This window comes from Prionailurus viverrinus, chromosome D1, assembly GCF_022837055.1.
Source record: "Prionailurus viverrinus isolate Anna chromosome D1, UM_Priviv_1.0, whole genome shotgun sequence".
NCBI lineage: Eukaryota > Metazoa > Chordata > Mammalia > Carnivora > Felidae > Prionailurus > Prionailurus viverrinus.
Genome location: NC_062570.1, coordinates 16,827,254 through 16,847,436, shown reverse-complemented (window position 1 = coordinate 16,847,436; position 20,183 = coordinate 16,827,254). Strand labels below are relative to the sequence as shown.

General features: G+C 40.7%; 1 protein-coding gene across 1 annotated transcript in view; it reads right to left on the bottom strand.

Annotated features, from left to right (window-relative positions):
• CBL (Cbl proto-oncogene) overlaps positions 1 to 20,183 on the bottom strand; it is an 84,920-nt gene that overhangs the window by 64,046 nt on the left and 691 nt on the right. The window lies entirely within an intron of this gene.

The following is a 20,183-nucleotide window of genomic DNA, read 5'->3' as shown; positions in this document are numbered from 1 at the left end:
CAGTCCCATCTTTGGGGTCTGCTTCTGCAACTAGTTCTCTTGTTATTTCTATCACACCTGCAGCTACTTCCTGCCCTGAGGTCCTGAACCCCTCAAAGTCTACATGAGGGTTACAATCAACTTCTTCCAGACTCCTGTTAATGTTGATATTTTGACTTCTTCCCATGAATCAAGAATGTTCTCAATGTCATCTAGAATGGTAAATCCTTTCCAGGGGTTTTCAATGGACTTTGCTCAGATCCAAAGAGGAATCACTATCTGGGACAGCTATAGACTTATGAAATGTATTTCTTGAGTAGTAAAACTTGAAAATCAGTGTTAATTTTTTTTTTAATTTTTTTTTTTAACATTTATTTATTTTTGAGACAGAGAGAGACAGAGCATGAACGGGGGAGGGGCAGAGAGAGAGGGAGACACAGAATCGGAAGCAGGCTCCAGGCTCTGAGCCGTCAGCCCAGAGCCCGACGCGGGGCTTGAACTCACGGTCCGTGAGATCGTGACCTGAGCTGAAGTCGGACGCTCAACCGACTGAGCCACCCAGGCGCCCCGAAAATCAGTGTTAATTAAATGCGGTGTTAGCAGGCATGAAAACAACATTAACCTTATACATCTCCATCAGACCTCCTGGGTGACCAGGTGCAATGTCAATGAACAGTAATATTTTGAAATAATTTTTTTTAGTATTTTACTTTTGAGAGAGAAAAACCAAGTGGGGAAGGGGCAGAGAGAGAGAGAGACACAGAACCTGAAGCAGGCTCCAGGTTCTGAGCTGTTAGCCCAGAGCCCGATGCGAGGCTTGAACTCATGAACTGTGAGATCGTGATCTGAGCCAAAGTCAGATGCTTAACTGAGCCACCCAGGTGCCCCTGAAATTTTTTTTTTTTTTACTCTGAGCAGTAGGTCTCAACAGTAGGCTTAAAATATTCAGTAAACCATGTTGTAAACAGTTGTGCTATCATCAAGGCTTTGTTGTTCCATTCACAGAGCACAAGCAGAGTAGATTTAGCATAATTCTTAAGGGCCCTAGGATTTTGGAGTAGTAAATGAGCAGTGGCTTCAACTTAGTCACCAGCTGCATTAGCCCCTCAACAAGAGAGTCGGCCTGCCCTGTGAAGATTTGAAGCCAGGCACTGATTTCTGTCTACTGATGAAAGTCCTAGACGGTATCTTCATCTGATAGAAGGCTGTTTCATCTACACTGAAAACTTGTTTAATGCAGCCACATTCACTATCTAAGCTAGATCTTCTGGATGGCCCGCTGCAGCTTCTTTCTACACCAGCACTTGCTGCCTCAACTTGCATTTCTGTGTTATGGAGACAGCGTCTTCCCTTAAACCTCAAGAGCCAGCCTCTGCCAGCTTCAAACTTCTCTTCTGCAGCTTCCCCCACCCTCTTATTGGCTGAAGGGAATGTTGGGGCTGGTTTGGTCTTCTATCCAGACCACTCAAAGTTTCTCCACATCTGCAGTAAGACTGTTTTGCTTTTATCATTTGTGTGTTCACTGGAGTAGGTAGCACTTTTAATTTCCTTCAATAACTTTTCCTTTGCACTCAACTTGGCTAACTGGTGCAAGAGGCACAGATGTCAGCCTATCTCAGCTTTAGATATGACTTCCTCGCTAAGCTTAATCATTTCTAGTTTTCGATTTAAAGTGACAGACCTGCCACTCTTCCTTTTACCCCAACACTTAAGAGGCCATTACAGGGTCATTAAATGACCTAATTTCAATATTGTTGTATCTCAGGAAATAGGCCATATGAGAGGGAGAGAGAGGAGGAATCTGGTCAATGGAGTAGTCAGAACACATACCACATTTATCGATTAAGTTCACCATTTTAGGAGCGCCTGGCTGGCTCAGCACAACACACAACTCTTGATTTTAGGGTCATGAGTTCAAGCCCGACATTGGGCATAGAGCTTATTTAAAAAAAAAAAAAAAAAAAAATTTTACCATTTCACATGGGTGTGGTTCGTGGTGCCCCAAAACTAGAATAGGAATATCAAAGATCACTGATCACCGTAACAAACGTAAATAAGAAAAGTCTGAAATGTTGGGGGAATTTACCATATGACAGAGACACAAAGTGAGCAAATGCTGTTGGAATAGTGGAGTAAAGGGTTGCCACAAACCCAATTTGTAAAAAAAAAAAAAAAATGCAGTATCTGCAAAGCACAATAAAACAAGGCACACCTGTAATTGCTACTGTGACATTTCCTTTCTCCTCTCTTTCTGGGACTTCAATTACTTATACATAAAGACCTTTTCATCATATTCCATTTGTCATACACTCTTCGGTCTTCTCCATCCTTCTGCCTCTCAGTGCTTTAGCCTGAATTTTTTTTATCTTTCACTTTCCTAATTGTCTCTTCACTTGTATCTATGCTATTAAACCCATTCACTGAGTTCCTAATCATCAGTTCTTGTGTTTTTCGGTTTCAGAATTTCTAATTCATTATTTCAAATCTCAACGGTACCAATTTTATCTTTAATTATTCTAACACATTAATCACAGATTTATTAAGTTCATGACTGATAACTCAAATATCTCTGCTTGTCTTATGGGTATATTTCTATTGTCAATTTTTCCTTTTGGTTTCCAGTTGCATTTTGTCTTTTCATACGTCTATTTTTTACTGAATGTTGGACTCTGTATACAAAAAATGACAGAGGGGCACATGGGTGACTCAGTCAGTTAAGTGTCCAACTCCTGATTTCAATTTCAACTCAGGTCACGATCCCACAGTTTGTGAGATCAAGCCCCGCATTGGGCTCTGCGCTGACAGCACAGAACCTGCTTGGGATTCTCTCTTTCCCACACTCTCTGCCCCTCCCCCTCTCGTGTGCACACTCGCTCACTCTCTCTCTCTCTCTCTCAATAAATAAACATTTTTTAAAAATTATAGAGGGGCGCCTGGGTGGCTCAGTCGGTTGGGCATCCAACTTCAGCTCAGGTCATGAACTCAGAGTTCATGGGTTCGAGCCCCGCATCGGGCTTTGTGCTGACAGCGTGCAGCCTGCTTTGAATTCTGTGTCTCCCTCTCTCTCTGCCCTTCCCCCACTCGCACTCTGTCTCTGTTTCTCAGAAATAAATATCAAAAAAATTATAAAAAAGAATTATAGAGACAACCTGAGGCCATGGATGATGTTATTCAGAAAGGGTTTACTTTTGCTTCTGGCAGACAAACAGGCTGGGGACATTAGGAATCCCAGACCACCTTCATGTAATCCAGAATTGAACAGATTGAAAAACTGGACTTTAGTCCCTATAAAGACTAGTCTACTTCCGTTTCACCCTTACTCCTACAATTTAGGCCCTGAGGGACCCAACCCCAAAACCCAGAGTTTCCCAAGGCTCTCTACCTTGGCAGGCTCTAATTCCAATTTTTTTTCCTCGACATCCGTATCTTGAAAAGTCTGCTCAGCCTTTCAACGGTCACTTCCAGAATCAGCCATGACCTCATGGGCAAGGTAGCCTCAAACATCAGGCAAACTTCTCAGAGCTTTCCTCATCTTCCAGAACCTGGCCTCATAAATCCTTACTGCCTTCACAGCTCTTGAGGGTCTTCTGGTTTTTCTAATTATCAGCAATATTTGGTTTGAAACTTACCTAACATTGTGTACCAGTCGGAGGAGAGAAGTGTAACATCTTGCTTTTTATCTCACACTTAAAAACACCGATTTCTTCCTTGAGTCAACAAAAGCTCATTATAAACCTTTTTGTGATGTTTAAATGATTCCATTCTATGGATACATCATAACGTATCTCAAACACCCCCCCCCATTTGTTTTAACATTTACATTGTTTTCAAGTCTTTACTGCTCCAAGTATCACTGTGATGGACATCACTGGGCATGGTACTCTTCTGTACATTAGCTTATTTCCTCAGGATAGATGCCCCAGAAGTGGAAACATGAGGTCCATCTAGAATAACTGTAAAATTCCCATTTAATAACTAATCATGAATGACTCTTCAAACAATGAGTAAGTCGATACATTTTTAAAGCCAGGTAGGTGTTCTATTCTCTGTACACCATTTCCTGAGCTCTTGAAAAATAGTCCCATATAACCCTACCAAATAAACACAAGCTGCATCAATATGAATATCTGATGTATGAATATTTTAACAGTGTTTTAGGAAGCTGCTCATCCTATCAAAGGTTTAAGCCAAAAGGGAACAACATAGCCAAGGGAAAAAAAAAAAAAACTCTACCTCAGAAGACAACTATATGCTAACAGCAAGAACTCATATTAATAAAACAGTCTCCAATTTACAAGTGTTACATTCCAAAACCTCATTTGTAAGTCAGTTGTTTATAATTCAGAATATATTTTTACAGTGTATTTATAATAAAAACAACTAAAATGAGAGCTTCCTTAGGTTAGTCCATGGAGGGAGGTAGGAGAGTCTGACAATAAGACTGAGAGATCAAGACCCAACAAAGACTACAAGAGGTCTATAACTAAAGGGTTTTATTTTCAGAGAAAATTGGACATGATTTATATGTAGAAAGAATCAGAAGAGAAAAAGATAAACGAAAAGCTAAGGTTTCTGGCAAACAACAGGGAATGAGATCTACCACACAGCTAGAAACACTAAACACCATTAGAAGAAAGGATACCCCCTTCCTCTAAACCAGAAGAAAGGCAGGGAGGGCAGGTCAGAGATAAACTCAGAGATAGGAAGGCAGTAAGCTGAAGGCTGTTCCTGATGGTTTTGCCTTTTCTCAGTGCACGTATTCAATAAATATATGCCAAGCATTGGGATAAAGAAGTGAAAAGACAACATGCCTGAATCAGAGAGCAATCAAGGCAATAAACTATAAAAAAGAAGTAAAAAAAATACAAACTTCTAAGACCTGAAACCATAAAACTCCCAGAAGAAAATACAGGTGGCAAGCTCCTGGACATGGGTCTTGATGAGGATTTTTTGGATCAAACTCCAAAAACAAGGGCAAAAAAGCAAAAATAAATGGTACAACATCAAACTAAAAAGTTCCTGCACAGCAAAGGAAGCCATCAACAAAATGAAAAGGCAACCTACGGAATGGGAGATGATATTTGCAAATCATGTATCTGGTAAGGGGTTAACATGCAAAACACATAAAGAACATCTATAACTCAACAAAAAAACTTTTTTAAAACTCTTGATTTTCACGTGGGCAAAAAGTCTCAATAGACATTTTTCCCCAGAAGACATACAGATGACCAACAGGCACATGATCAACATCACTAATCATCAGGGAAATGCAAATCAAACCCACAATGAGATACCACCAGATTCCTGTCAGAATGTCTAGTATCAAAAAGAAGTGTTGACAAGGATGTAGAGAAGAGGGAACCCTCATGCACTCTTGGTGGGAATGTCAACTGGCGCGGTCATATGGAAAATAGTATGGAGGTTCCTTAAAAAATTAAAAACATGGGGCGCCTGGGTGGCTCAGTCGGTTAAGCATCTGACTTCGGCTCAGGTCGTGATCTCACAGTCTGTGAGTTCGAGCCCCGCATCGGGCTCTGTGCTGACAGCTCAGAGCCTGGAGCCTGCTTCCGATTCTGTCTCCCTGTCTCTCTGCCCCTCCCCCGTTCATGCTCTGTCTCTGTCTCAAAAATAAATAAACATTAAATTTTTTTTTTTTTTTTTTTTTTTTAATTAAAAATAGAGGTGTGCTTAGGTGGCTCAGTCAGCTGAGCATCTGACTCTTGGTTTTGGCTCAGGTCATGATCTCGCGGTTCATGAGTTCGAGCCCCACATCAGGCTTTGTGCTGACAGTGCAGAGCCTGCTTGAGATTTCCTCTCTCCCTCTCTCTCTGCCCTTCCCTGCTCACTCACTCTCTCTCTAACTTAAAAAAAATTTGTTTTAATTAAAAATAGAACTACCATAGAATCCAATAATTCCACTTCCAGATATTTATCTGAAGACAACAAAAAACTAATTTGAAAAGATACACGTACCCCTATGCTCACTGCAGCATGATTTACGAGAGCTGACATACGAAAACAATCTAAGTGTCCGCTGATGGATAAATGGATAAAGACGACACGGTAAGGGGTGCCTGGGTGGCTCAGTCAGTTAAGTGTCTGACTTGTGATTTAAACTCAGGTCATGATCTCATGGGTCGTGGGATTGAGCCCAGCGTCAGGCTCTGCACTGCCAACCGGGAATCTCTCTCTCTTCCTCTCTCTGCCCCTCCTCTGCTCGCACTCTTTCCCTCTCAAAATAACTAAACAAACATGCTTAAAAAATAAAATAAAAAGTGTAATCCTGAACTAAGAACTTGAAAAGATGTGGTATATATGCACAAGAGACTACTGCTCAGCCATAAAAAGAAATAAAATCTCACCGTCTTTGACAACATGGATGGACCCTGAAGGTATTCTGCTGTGAAATAAGGCAGAGAAAGACAAATACCGTATGATTTCACTTACATGTAGAATCTAAAAAATAAAACAAGCAAATAAAACTCATAGATACAGAGAAAAAAATTCATGGTTGCCAGAGGGGAGGGGTGATTGGGAGGTCAGCAAAATGAGCGAAGGGAGTCAAAAAGTATAAACTTCAGTCATGGGAATGTAATATACAGCTTGGGGACGACAGTCAATAATACTGTACTGCATACTTGAGAGTTGCTAAGAGAGTAAATCGCACAAGTTCTCATTGTAAGCAAAAAATTTTTGTGAGGACAGGTTTGTAATTCTGTATGGTGACAGATGGTAACTATACTTATTGTGGTGATCGTTCGATAATGTATACAAATACAGAATCATGTTATACACCTGAAATTAACAGAATGTTCCATGTCAATTATACTTCAATATTAAGAAAAATATCACACTCAATGCAAAGAATTAGAGTAATATAGCAAGAATATGCTGAACAACTCCTCTAGGCCAGTGAACAGGGAAAGCTTCTCTGAGATGAATCTGGACTAAAAGCGGAAATTACACAAAGGAGCTAGCCAGGTAGTATCAGCAGAAGAGGAGCCCAGAGGACGGGTCATCTTTAAGTCCAAAAGTGAAACAGGTCTAGATCTGTTTGAAGAATAAAAACATCAGTGAGACTAAAATGGAGACAGCAAAGTAGAGAAAGCAAGAGAGAGATGTGGAAGAGGTAGGGCATTAACAAGGAGACATTACAATAAAGCCTAACGTACAGGCTTTTTAAATTTTCAATGAAATTTTTAAAAAATTAAGAATGTTTAAGCTTTCAATTAAAATTAAAAAATTATCTGCAAAAACAGAGATAATACCTACTCACAATAAACACTTATGAAAGGCCTATAACTTCCAATAAACTAGGCACTCAATATGTTAGTTCCCCTCCCCATTTCCATACAACTTGACCAGGCTTATCTTCAGGGTAGGCAGGAATTATGTACCGAAGATGAGTGATAGATTAACACATCACCCTTTGATGACTCCCCGAAACTGGTACCATTATTTCTACCATCTTGGTTCACGCCACTCCAACTTCCTAATCCTGCATGCTCTCTAACTGATGACCAAAGGATAGAGAAAAGGCAGCAGGCCACCCAAGAACAGCGTAACCTACGATCTGCAAAAGCTACAGTAACCACCACTCCTCCAAAGGCACAAATCCAGCACAGCTCCCAATAAGAGTTTCCATTTATATCCAGGGCGATACACACCAACCCGCATGTTCTCCCTATTTAAAGATAAGGGCACTGGGGTCCCTACTTAGCTCTGTCGGTTAAGCGTCCAACTCTTGATTTCGGCTCAGGTCATGATCTCAGTTTCATGAGTTCGAGCCCTACATTGGGCTCCGCACCGACAGTGCACAGCCTGCTTGGGATTCTCTGTCTCCCTCTCTCTCTGCCTCTCCCCCACTCACACTGTCTCTGTCTCTCTCAAAATAAATAAATAAATGTAAAAAAAAAAAGAAAAACAAGAAAAGTAAATGCATTAACTTCACAGAATTTAGGTTAAAATGCAGTATTTGCCTAATACCTCTGGAAAAAAGACATGCTTCCTTCTAACAAAATGAAAATAAAATTGCTTAGTCTTTTTTTTTAATTTTTTTTTTCAACGTTTATTTATTTTGGGGACAGAGAGAGACAGAGCATGAACGGGGGAGGGGCAGAGAGAGAGGGAGACACAGAATCGGAAACAGGCTCCAGGCTCTGAGCCGTCAGCCCAGAGCCTGACGCGGGGCTCGAACTCCCGGACCGCGAGATCGTGACCTGGCTGAAGTCGGACGCTTAACCGACTGCGCCACCCAGGCGCCCCTAAAATTGCTTAGTCTTACATACGATGTCCAACCTATAATATGCAATCAATAAATGTTTATGACAATTGAAAAATATATCACTTCTCATAACATACCAGATTTAAAATATCAAGGGTTAAAAAATGTCTCCAAAACATTTGATTTGCTTGCATTTTCAAGCTGGTACCATGTACCTTCCACAAGTATTATTTGTCCCTCCTTCAAATGTGACCTTGTAAAGATCATTTGTAGATTAAATGTCTGCTTTTCTCAAGATCTTTTTGAGATGAATCCTCCAATGACCAGGGAAATCAGCATTCCACCACTAGCTCTTGAGTTTTTAACACTAATGCAGACATAAAGAAAACACAGAGACCTACTCTTTTGATGTTAAAATCTTCTAGAAAGAGAAACACCCTAAATATGTATAATCCCTAGGGAAAAAGTTCAAAAAAGGCTTTGTGAATAATTCAAGTCAATAGTCAGCAAACTTCAAAAGCTAACAACCTGCCTTTACTACTTAGTGAACTTTAAATTAGCAGTCATAGTTAAAGCATAAGTGGACACTCTGAGCTTAAAAAACATTCCCCCCCAAATTTCTAAAAAGATAAAATATTTCCCTGCTTAGTGTGTCCTCCATTTGGCCAACTTTATTTTGCCTTCCAAGTCTTGCAATAGCAAAAATGGCTTCCTTTTGTTTACTTCTGCCTGTACATTTACAGCGTCACTCAAAAAAACGCCAAAAAGAAACGTGCTTAGCTCTGGGAAAGCAACAGCATCCTTGTACAGCTGCCATACAGCCCATTCATAATAGCTTTCTCATTGGCCTCGCTCCTCCCTTTGCTTCTGCCAAGGCTCAATGGTCAATAGAAAAAAATTTGGAAAGTGCTATGGTCACAATAAAGAGAAATAAAATTATGCTTGGAAATAGCTAAATTTATAAAAAGAGAAAAGGTACCAAGAACAGTGCCTAAACCTAATTCTACTCTGAACACAGACTCCTTTCTAACGCTAAGGAATGTGAATTTCTAATTAGGCAGAAAACTCTAAGCATATAGGACTATGAATGACTAAGTATTTTTATCTCTATAGACCTCAACTTATCCATGGAAGTTTTTTCAAACATTTTTATATGTTAAAACATGATAGGGGTGCCTGGGTGGCTCAGCTGGCTAAGCATCCAACTTTGGCTCAGGTCATCTCACAGTTCATGGGTTCCAGCCCCGCATCGGGCTCTGTGCTGACAGCTCAGAGCCTAGAGCCTGCTTCGGATTCTGTGTCCCCTCTCTCTCTGCCCTTCCCCTGCTCATGCTCTCAAAAATAAACATTAAAATATTTTAACGTGATTAAGCTTTATACTTTAAAAATGAGTATTCAGGGGCGCCTGGGTGGCTCAGTCGGTTGCGCGACCGACTTCGGCTCAGGTCATGATCTCATCGTCTGTGAGTTGGAGCCCCACGTCGGGCTCTGTGCGGACAGCTCAGAGCCTGGGACCTGCTTCTGATTCTCTGTCTCCCTCTCTCTCTGCCCCTCCCCCACTCATGCTCTGTCTCAGAAATAAACATAAAAATTTTTTTTTTTAAATGAGTATTCAGTATGTTGAATTCAACATAAAACATGTAAAATCTGATTACAGTTTTAAAAGGCTCCATATTGCTCAAGGAAGCAGGAGATATAGCAGGGAGGACACCAGGTCTGGGAACCTGGGTTCTAGTCTGATGACCAACATTAACTGGCTCTGTTGACATTAGGCAAGTTTATTCACCTCTCTGGATCTGAATTTCTGCCTCTATAAATGAGAGTGATCAATTAATTTCTAAAGCCTTGTTAAGTGTTTCTTATTAAAGCTTCAAGTTTTAGAAACTCATCAACACAGAAACTTGAAGAGATTTAAGTTTTACAAGTATAAATGTACAGTGAAGCTTTTAAATATTTTTTAAAGAGAAATCAGAAACCTATATATATATTTTTTTTTTTTTCAACGTTTATTTATTTTTGGGACAGAGAGAGACAGAGCATGAACGGGGGAGGGGCACAGAGAGAGGGAGACACAGAATCGGAAACAGGCTCCAGGCTGAGCCATCAGCCCAGAGCCTGACACGGGGCTCGAACTCACGGACCGCAAGATTGTGACCTGGCTGAAGTCGGACGCTTAACCGACTGCGCCACCCAGGCGCCCCTATACATATATTTTTTTTTACGAAACATATCATCACTAGATAACGGCCCCAAGAAAAAAGCCTTTTACTTCTAATTACTATTCTCCATTATTGATTTATCAAAACTCCATTCAGGGATTTGAACTGTAATTACTACCTAACACTTCTCAAATACCACCCAACACTATTTATTAAAGACACTATGCCACTTATAACTAATTACCAATCTCATTACTTTCATTTATCACATTAACTGCACACACAAAAAAAATACATCCAACACAATGTACGATATTAAAGGAACTACATGTGCTGATAGTTTAAACATGCAGTTTTTATACACATATCCTATTTTTAAAAGGAAAAAAAAAATCTCTATCCGGACTTACTGGTGCAACTTCAAACCAAATACTCAGCATGAGCTAGAAATTAGACGATTTTAGCATCGCTTTTGGATGTCAGGCCCAATTGAGATGTAACTGTGGCTCAGGATATCGCAGAGGCACCAATTTGCTCTAAAGCCCTCCCCATTCCCAGTCCCCTTTCTTGTGTCCTCAGGGACTAAGTCATGGTTTGCCTAATGATTCCCACAGAGGCTTCCCAGAGCCTTTGTACGACTCCAGTTATATCACCAGAGTCTGAGTACACGGATTCATCTTTAACTCCCCAGCACCAGGCATATAGCTTGAGTTCAGGAAAAGTGTGATTGCGATCAGATCCACCATAATTTTCACCTAAGGTAACAAGGAATCATATATATTTTTTAACGTTTATTTATTTTGAGAGAGAAAGAGAGAGAGCAAGCAGGGGAGGGGCAGAGAGAGGGAGAAAGAGAACCCCAAGCAGGCTCCACGCTATCAGCATCCCTGAACCATGAGATCATGACCTGAGTCGAAACCAAGAGTCGGACGCTTACCCGACTGAGCCACCCAGGTGCCCCAGGAATCATTTAAATCAACAAACTAGACAAAGATTGTGGTCGGAGGCAAACTTTTTGGAGGGCAATGTGCTCACATATATATTTTTAAAACTTTGACGTGCGAGTCCATTGATGTGGCACATTTCATTTCTGGGAGTTTATTCTAAAGAAATATTCAGAAACCACAAAATGGATAGTCACTACAGCACAGTTTCTAATACTTAAAATCAGAAATAACCTAGAAGATTATCAATACTGTGCCTGGGTGGCACAGTCAGTTAAGCATCTGACTCTCGATTTCAGCTCAAGTCATGATCTCACAGTCGTGAGACTGAGCCCCACACAGGGGCTCGATACTGAGCATGGAACCTGTTTAAGATTCTCTTTCCTCTCTCTCTGTGCCTCCCCTGCATGCTCTCTAAAGAAATAATAAAACAAAAATATTGTTAATATGAATTCAGTAAACATATTTAATTATGAAATCTTATACAATCCTTAAAATTCAGGAAGACCTATATGTGGTATTAACATGGAAAATCTCCACAATTTAGCAAATAAAAAAAAATTCTAGAACCATTTTTGTTTAAAGTCCCACTTTTGAGGTACGTGGGTGGCTCAGTCAGTTAAGCAACCGACTCGGTTTTGGCTTAGGTCATGATCTCACAGTTCATGAGATCAAGACCTGAGTCGGGATCTGCACTGACAGCACGGAGCCTGCTTGGGATTCTCTCTCTTCCTCTCTCTGATCCCCTTCCTCTCTCTCTGTCTCAAAATAAATAAACTTAAAAAATATTCTTTTAATTAAAAAGAATCCCACCTTGGTTTAAAAATGTTTAATTCTGAGTATAAATTACTTTTGAAATTTAAGAACATAATAATTAAAATCTTCAACATAAACAAGATATCCTATTGCCATTTCTTCCAAAAAAAAAAAAAAAAAAAATCCAGCAAGCTTACCTAAAATAAAAGCAATTGTGGTACGGAGGTTTGGTACTTCAAGCACGGTCCCTTTGCCAGCTTCACGGACATCACCTGGGAGCTGGTCAGGACTACAGAATCGTGGGCCCCACCCCAGATCTATTCAGCCTCTACATTTTTAACAAGATCCCCAGATGGTCTGAATTCACGTTAAAGTATGAGAAGCACTTGTTTATAAGAATCACTTAACAGAGTCTGAATACCAGTTCAAGATCCACAGAAAAAAACAAAAGTATTAGATGGGTGGGTGACTTAGGTTATTTAATCTCTCTGAATCTCAGTTTCATTCTCCTAAAACACACTGTTTTGAGATTTTTGATGTATCAGATGTGAAACTGTAAACTGGTCTACAATATAAGAAATGATTAGAACTCAGCCATCAGTCTTAGGGAGTAAATGCTAAGAAGTCAGTAACTTGCTCAAGTTGATAAATCTTTCAAGGGCAAAAGGTGTCCATCCAACCTTCTCAGAGCCACTTAGGGAAAGGGATAAGGACGGACTGTAAGCTATAGATGCCAGGTACCTCTGGAGAGGTAGTCACTTGAAGGTATGAGAGTAAAGGGAGACATTTTGTTCTGCATTAAACTGTTTTTCATAAAAAGTGTTACACCTATGCAAAGCAGGTCTAAGAAAGGAAGAGGCAGGAATTAGGATCCCATCCCATTCACTGAACTACCAATAAGCTGGTCTCATTTTAAGACTTCCTCATGGCTGATCCCAGAACCAGAGGAAAGGCAGTGACCAGAGATGGTTCTGACAGGGTGCCCAGGAAGCAGAGTCTGCTAAGAAAGACTCATCATCCATCCCAAAAGCTGCAGTCAGGAGACCCAGAGTCATCTGTGGATTTCTTCTGAAGGAATCGCGGGAGCATCTATGAGAGTAGCACCAAATCTTCCCAGGGCTTGAAATTTGCACCCTTTTCCCCTCCTCCTTTTGGAAGCTGCTGCAGGAAGGAACATTGTGGGGACAGAGCTGAGGCTGGCTTCCAGTGCTCCTGGTTGACTACTCCCACCTATTTCCTTCCAGCACAAAATGTGCTAATCATGAAAACATTTCACAATGACTTGCTTGTCATAATCCCCCTACTTTCAACAAACCTAACGTAGATCAGAATTAACAGCTTCATTAAAAAATGTGATTGAAGCTTAGGCTTAGCTTCCAAACTAATACTTAATTTGTTTTTCTTTTAATGATCTAGGTTAATCATTAGGGAAATGGGTTTTTTTTCACGGCATAAACGTTATTATGTTATGTTTGAATATAACACAAACTCCAATGAAAGAGGAATAGATCAATTTGCCCATGGTTGCCATGCCCATATCAGGTTTAGTGTATGTATACTAAAAACATACCAACAACATACTAAAAACAGGTTTACTACCGAAAATCAAATAATCCAGCGAAGAACTGGGCGGAAGACACGAACACTTTTCCAGAGACATCCAGATGGCAAACAGAACACATGAAAAGATGCTCAACATGCCATCAGGGAAATACGAACCAAAACCAAAATGAGATACCACCTCATACCGGTCAGAATGGCAAAAATTAACAACTCAAGAAACAACAGCTGTTGTGGAGCAAAGGGAACCCTACTGCACTATTGGTGGGGATGCAAACTGGTGCGGCCACTCTGGAAAACAGTGCGGAGGTTCCTCAAAAAATTAAAAATAGAACTATCTTCGACCCAGCAATCGCACTACTAGGAATTTAGCCAAAGGATACAACAATGCTGATTCGAAGGGGCACATGTACCCCAATGTTTATAGCAGAGCTATCAACAATAGCCAAATTATGGAAAGAGCCCAAATGTCCATCAACTGATGAACAGATTAAGAAGATGTGGTACATAATATAAACACAATGGAATACTACCCGACAGTGAAAAAGAATGAAATCTTGCCATGTGCAACAACACAGATGGAACTAGAGGGTATTATGCTAAGCGAAGTAAGTCAGAGAAAGACAGATTATCACATGATTTCACTCACATGTGGAATCGGAGAAACTGAACAGATGATCAGAAAGGAAGGAAAGGAAAAATAAGATAAAAACAGAGAGGGAGGCATACCATAAGAGACTCTTAAATGCAGAGAACAAACTAAGGGTTGATGGGGGCGGGGTCAATGGGTGATGGGCATGAAGGAGGGCACTTTTCAGGATGAGCACTGGTCATTATATGTAACTGGTACATCACTGGGTTCTACTCCTGAAGCCAAGTCTACACTGTATGTTTATTTATTTTTTTTTTAATTTTTTTTTTCAACGTTTATTTATTTTTTGGGACAGAGAGAGACAGAGCATGAACGGGCGAGGCGCAGAGAGAGAGGGAGACACAGAATCGGAAACAGGCTCCAGGCTCTGAGCCATCAGCCCAGAGCCCGACGCGGGGCTCGAACTCACGGACCGCGAGATCGTGACCTGGCTGATGTCGGACGCTTAACCGACTGCACCACCCAGGCGCCCCAACACTGTATGTTTAAAAAAAAAAAAAAAAAAAAAAAAACAAGGTTTACTATAGCAAGAATTACCAAAAACTTTAGCCAAAGCTACAAAATGAACAGAACAAATTCTCTTCTCCCCTGGCCCAACCCCACTTTTATTCTATATACCTTTGAAAATTTCTACCATGAATCACATGAAATGCTCAAGTGAGCTCATTTCATAAGAAATTATGAAGAATTTTACATCCTTTTGGGGAGTTAATAGCATAAAAACAACACAATCATGTTTTACAATGACTGTATATTACCTTTATAATCGAAAAAGGTAAAACTACTTTAAGTAAATGATACTTTAATTCAGCACTCAAGAAGATTCCTAGGGCTCCTGGGTAGCTCAGTCAGTTAAGCTTCCAACTCTTGATCTCGGCTCAGGTCACGATCTCACACTTTGTGACATAGAGCCCCGAGTCTGGCTCCTCACTGACAACACAGAGCCTGCTTGGGATTCTCTCTCTCCCTCTGCCCTTCCCCACTTCTGCTTTCTCTCTCTCAAAATAAATAAACATTTGAAAAAAGGGGGGGATTCCCTACCTGACTCCCCCCTAATCAATCATACAAAAAATGAGAAGGGACTATGTTTTGATCTCATTTTATTTTGTTAAATGTCTGCACTTCATTCAGCAAGTACCACATGTTAGGCCCAGAAACTGATATCAAGACAGAGCCTGGGTCCTGAAGAGCTCTAGCAAAGGGAGAAACGGATGAAAAAGTGATAAATACTACCGCAGAGAACACAAATTAAGTAGAAGAGGAAAATGAAGTGTACAAGCCTCTGTGACCACCATGCAAAGTAACCAGTACACATTAATTTGAAGAAATGCAAACAGGGGCACCTGGGTGGCAGTCGGTTAAGCGTCCGACTTTAGCCAGGTCACGATCTCGAGGTCCGTGAGTTCGAGCCCCGCGTCAGGCTCTGGGCTGATGGCTCAGAGCCTGGAGCCTGTTTCCGATTCTGTGTCTCCCTCTCTCTCTGCCCCTCCCCCATCATGCTCTGTCTCTCTCTGTCCCAAAAATAAATAATAAAAAAAAAAAAAAAAAAAAAAGAAATGCAAACACTGAACTTGAAAGCAGATAACAGACATTTCACTGGATGGTATTAAATGCTACCTTATTATTCAAGAGAATGTCTACTTTGCTTGGGTGCGTTAATGAACGTGTGTGCGTGAGGACTACTGTAACCACACAGGTCACTTGCTGAATGGTTTCTGTTACTGAAACTTTGTGGTACACTTGAGAAGGTACTGTATGGAGGAAATAACCAAGCCTAAGGAGGTGGGTTATCCTGGATTCCAAGTCAGCTCCACCATTAACTAAATTAAATTACATAACATCTCTGAGCCCAAGTGTCTCCATCTATAAAAGAGATGATACCGCCAAAGGGCTACTGCAAGAAACAAGTTTAATGTGATTAAAATTTAGGGGCGCCTGGGTGGCGCAGTCGGTTAAGCGTCCGACTTCAACCAGGTCACGATCTCGCGGTCCGTGAGTTCGAGCCCCGCGTCAGGCTCTGGGCTGATGGCTCGGAGCCTGGAGCCTGTTTCCGATTCTGTGTCTCTCTCTCTCTCTGCCCCTCCCCCGTTCATGCTCTGTCTCTCTCTGTCCCAAAAATAAATAAACGTTGAAAAAAAAAAATTTTTTTTTTTAAATAAAATTTATTCCCACCCCCACACGCTTTCTTTTCAGTTATTCCTTCAGAACACACAAAGCAATTTAAATATTTACAAAGCTCTTACTATTGTATAAGTCCTCATGACCGGACACTGCAGGAGATAAGCAGATCATAGTCGCTGCGCTGTCCTCGCGGAATTTACAATCTCAAGAGGTTAAGATGAGTACAGAAGTAATATGTACAGAAAAAATAAGTTTAAACTTAAGAGATCTCCTATCACTGTTTACATACTTACGTAGTCACTTACCACTGTAATGTAATCTGGAGTGTAAGAATTTACACCTAGCAGTATGCCTGGGACTTAGCGTGCGAAGGAAGGAAGGAAGGAAGGAAGGAAGGAAGGAAGGAAGGAAGGAAAGGAGGATGTAGTCCAATGAAATACACTGAATCATAAATTCTAATTAGTGCATCTTACTTCCCAAATACAGGAAGTTACTCAAGGTATTTTTTGGGGGGTGGTGGGACAGAGGTGGGACAAACAGAAGAAGGCAGGCAGCAGAAGGATCACCTTTTGAAAATACTTTTTTAAAACTCATGCCTTAAAGGGAAGCTTTTTCCCTTAAAATCATAAGGGAACTATAAATTCTCTTATAAATTATATCTCACTAAAAAAAATCAACACCTTAATGTTTTAATGATATAAGCTAATTCGAAATAAAAACATAACATAGACCTAAAATATAGCCAGTATGTTGCTCTGCTTCAGGGGCAGGCAAACTACAAGCTCCAGCCCTTTCTTTTTGTCCACCTGCAAGCTAGGAATGGCTTTTACTTTTTTAAAGAGTTGTGAAACAGTAACAAAGAATACAAGACGAAGTATGTGTCCAGCAAAGCCTAAAATATTTACTGTCCCTTGACAAAAACAGATTGCCAACTCCTGCTCTACTTCATAATGGAATTTTGAGTCTCACTAGACACCTTACTACTTCTAAGTTTACATTTAAGGCAATTTATAGGATTTTTCTCTCCACTCCCCTGCCCAATCCTCTCTTCCCAGCCACTTTCTTCACACACAAGTATTTACACAAGTATTTATTACAATATACTCAGCTGGCAAAATAGAGGTTGACCATGTTTTTTGTTTAATAACAAGTGTCCCAGCACAAGGACTTTTCCGACAATGAGTTTAAGTTCCACAATGGATTAGTAAATTGGGCCTATGTTGACCAGAACCCATGACTTATGCCAACTTCTCCATCTGCACACATTCAGTACTGGGGGAGGGGAAGAGACTAACAGTTCCCAGCATGAAGTCAAGACACTGATCACTGATAAGCTAGAATAATATTCACCTAGCTTCAACAACAAGGATAGAACAGGTATGAGAGAGAGACTCAGAACCGAATTCAATAAATGTGTGGGGCAATTGTGGATTTGACAGTAAGTTCTTTACCACTTACATCATACCACATGAAGAAGGGTTAGTGACATTTATTTAAGACTCTAACAAAAACGTGGAAAAAAATATGCAAGCATAAAAGAAACAGTTCAATCCAATACTTATGAAAGTACTCAGGAAATCTGGAGAGCAATATGAACCTATCAGCCTAATACACCAGAAACGGGACTAGTAATTTGTGATACAGGGTACAGACATTACTAAAAATCACCTTAAGACAAGCAACACAAGAATAAAACATCCCTCTCTCCCAACACTAGAAAGGAAAAGCTGGGCACCTACTTCCCTTGAAGCTATCAAAACCTGAAAAGCACTCAAAATGAGTCCTATTCTCCCCATACAACTAAACATTCTGCAGAAAAAAATCACATCGCTATACACGTACTTTAAAGAAATGAAGGAAAAAAGCTTAAAAAGGATCTTATTTGAACTACCTTATAGAGATTCAAAAGTTTGAGGAAAAGTTTATTATTTTTAAGGAAAGGTCTCTAATCCATACAAGTTTGGGTATATTGCATACACATATCTTACACGAGAAACTAATTAAACATACAATTTTTTTTTTTTTTAAATCCAGGGGAACCTTTTCAGTCCTCAGCTGTAAATCCCTAAAATGCAAACCTACAAACTTCAGATCTTGAATACACTTGGTATTTTTTTAAAAAGGTGTCAATGAGGGCCACCTGGGTGGCTCAGTCGGTTGAGGGTCCAACTTCCGCCTTCGGCTCAGGGGCTCAGGTCACGATCTCAAGATCTTGTGGTTTGAGTTCGTGCCCCGCATAGGGCTCTGTGCTGACAGCTCAGAGCCTGCAGCCTGCTTCAGATTCTGTCTCCCTTGCTCTCTGCCCCTCTCCCACTTGCATTCTGTCTCTCTCAAAAATAAGTAAACACTTAAGAAAAAAAAAACGTTTTTAAAGGTGTCAATGAATTTAAAGTTTCCTTTACATGCCTAACTTTCTATAATGGTTTTATTACAATTTCTAAATAATGAAATGAAAACTACACCACCAACATAATAAATATGAAAAAACTTGTATCATTAACTACAATACCAATTATTTAACATGAGAAACACCAGCCCTGAAAAAGTGGCTCTGAAACCACTTGTATGCACTTCAGGAGTGTTAATGCACGCACGGGACTTATTAAGCATTTATACAGCACGTTTATGTTTGCCAAGTGTTTCATAATCATTCTTATTAGCTGTTTTAGTCCAAAACAATCCATGAAGAACTTTACAGAAGAGGAACCTAGACCTAGAGAGGAACCAGAGAAAACCAATTTTCCTCTGGAGGAAATAACACCATTCTCTTACAATATGCCAGATACTTCCAGTTACTTTTCACTGACAATATGAAATTTTCCAAAAGTAAGTTATTAATTAATGTCCATTAATGAACTAAGAAAACACTATATTGGGTGCTCTCAAAATGCTTAAACACTTTTAAGGACTCTGGACTACTATATTATAGACATTATAATGAGGTGAACTTCTCCCAAATGCCACACTTAATGGCTAAATATAAAAGCGATATTTTTCAAACTTGCTTTAAAAAAGGTAAGCAAAGAAGCTCATTGAACAAGCTTAAAAGTCAGGTCCTGTAACAAGGAGTCAGGTCGGCCACGAAAAAAGTAGAACCCAGCTAAAAGCAGCATGAGGAGGAAGTTCTGGAAGCAGTCAGAATCTGGAAGAAGTCAGAATCTGCTGCTTAGCACGCTCAGTTAATACATCTTTCAGAAGATAATGTTTCTAACCAGAACTTGTGGTTTAATCTCAGCACCAGCAATGGATCACATCCAATGTTTTGGAGAATAAAAATTTGCCCCAGCGCTAGAGGTGGAGGAAAGTTCCTTCCTTGGCCATTTAAACATCCTGATTTCTTTTACCTTGGTGTTAATATCTTAATGAGAAAAAACTACGGGCTCTCCCCGAGCGCAGTTTGCCTACGGAGTTGTCCTGACCCCAGGTCTCTCAACCAGAGCCCATAAACGTTAATTCCCGACTCAGAGCTCGACTGCTCATCCAGCTAACAGCCCCAGCCGGTAAATTGCACGCTCTTCTTCGCCCTCCCCCTCCCTCCTACCTCCTGGGGCCAATTCCGTGACCCACATCCCCAGACCCTGCAGAGCCCCAAACTCTGCACCCCCCCATTATACTTCCGCCCTGGTGGCTTCCCAGTTAACCTTCACCCCAGCCCCCACCCCATCTTTGTCTCGCCACCCCCAAACACCACCTCAACGTTCCCCAACTCCCAACCGCAGCCCTTCCCCCACCGCCGACCCCCACCTTCCCGGTCTCTTCCTCACCCCCGCGTCCCCCACCCTGCGGCC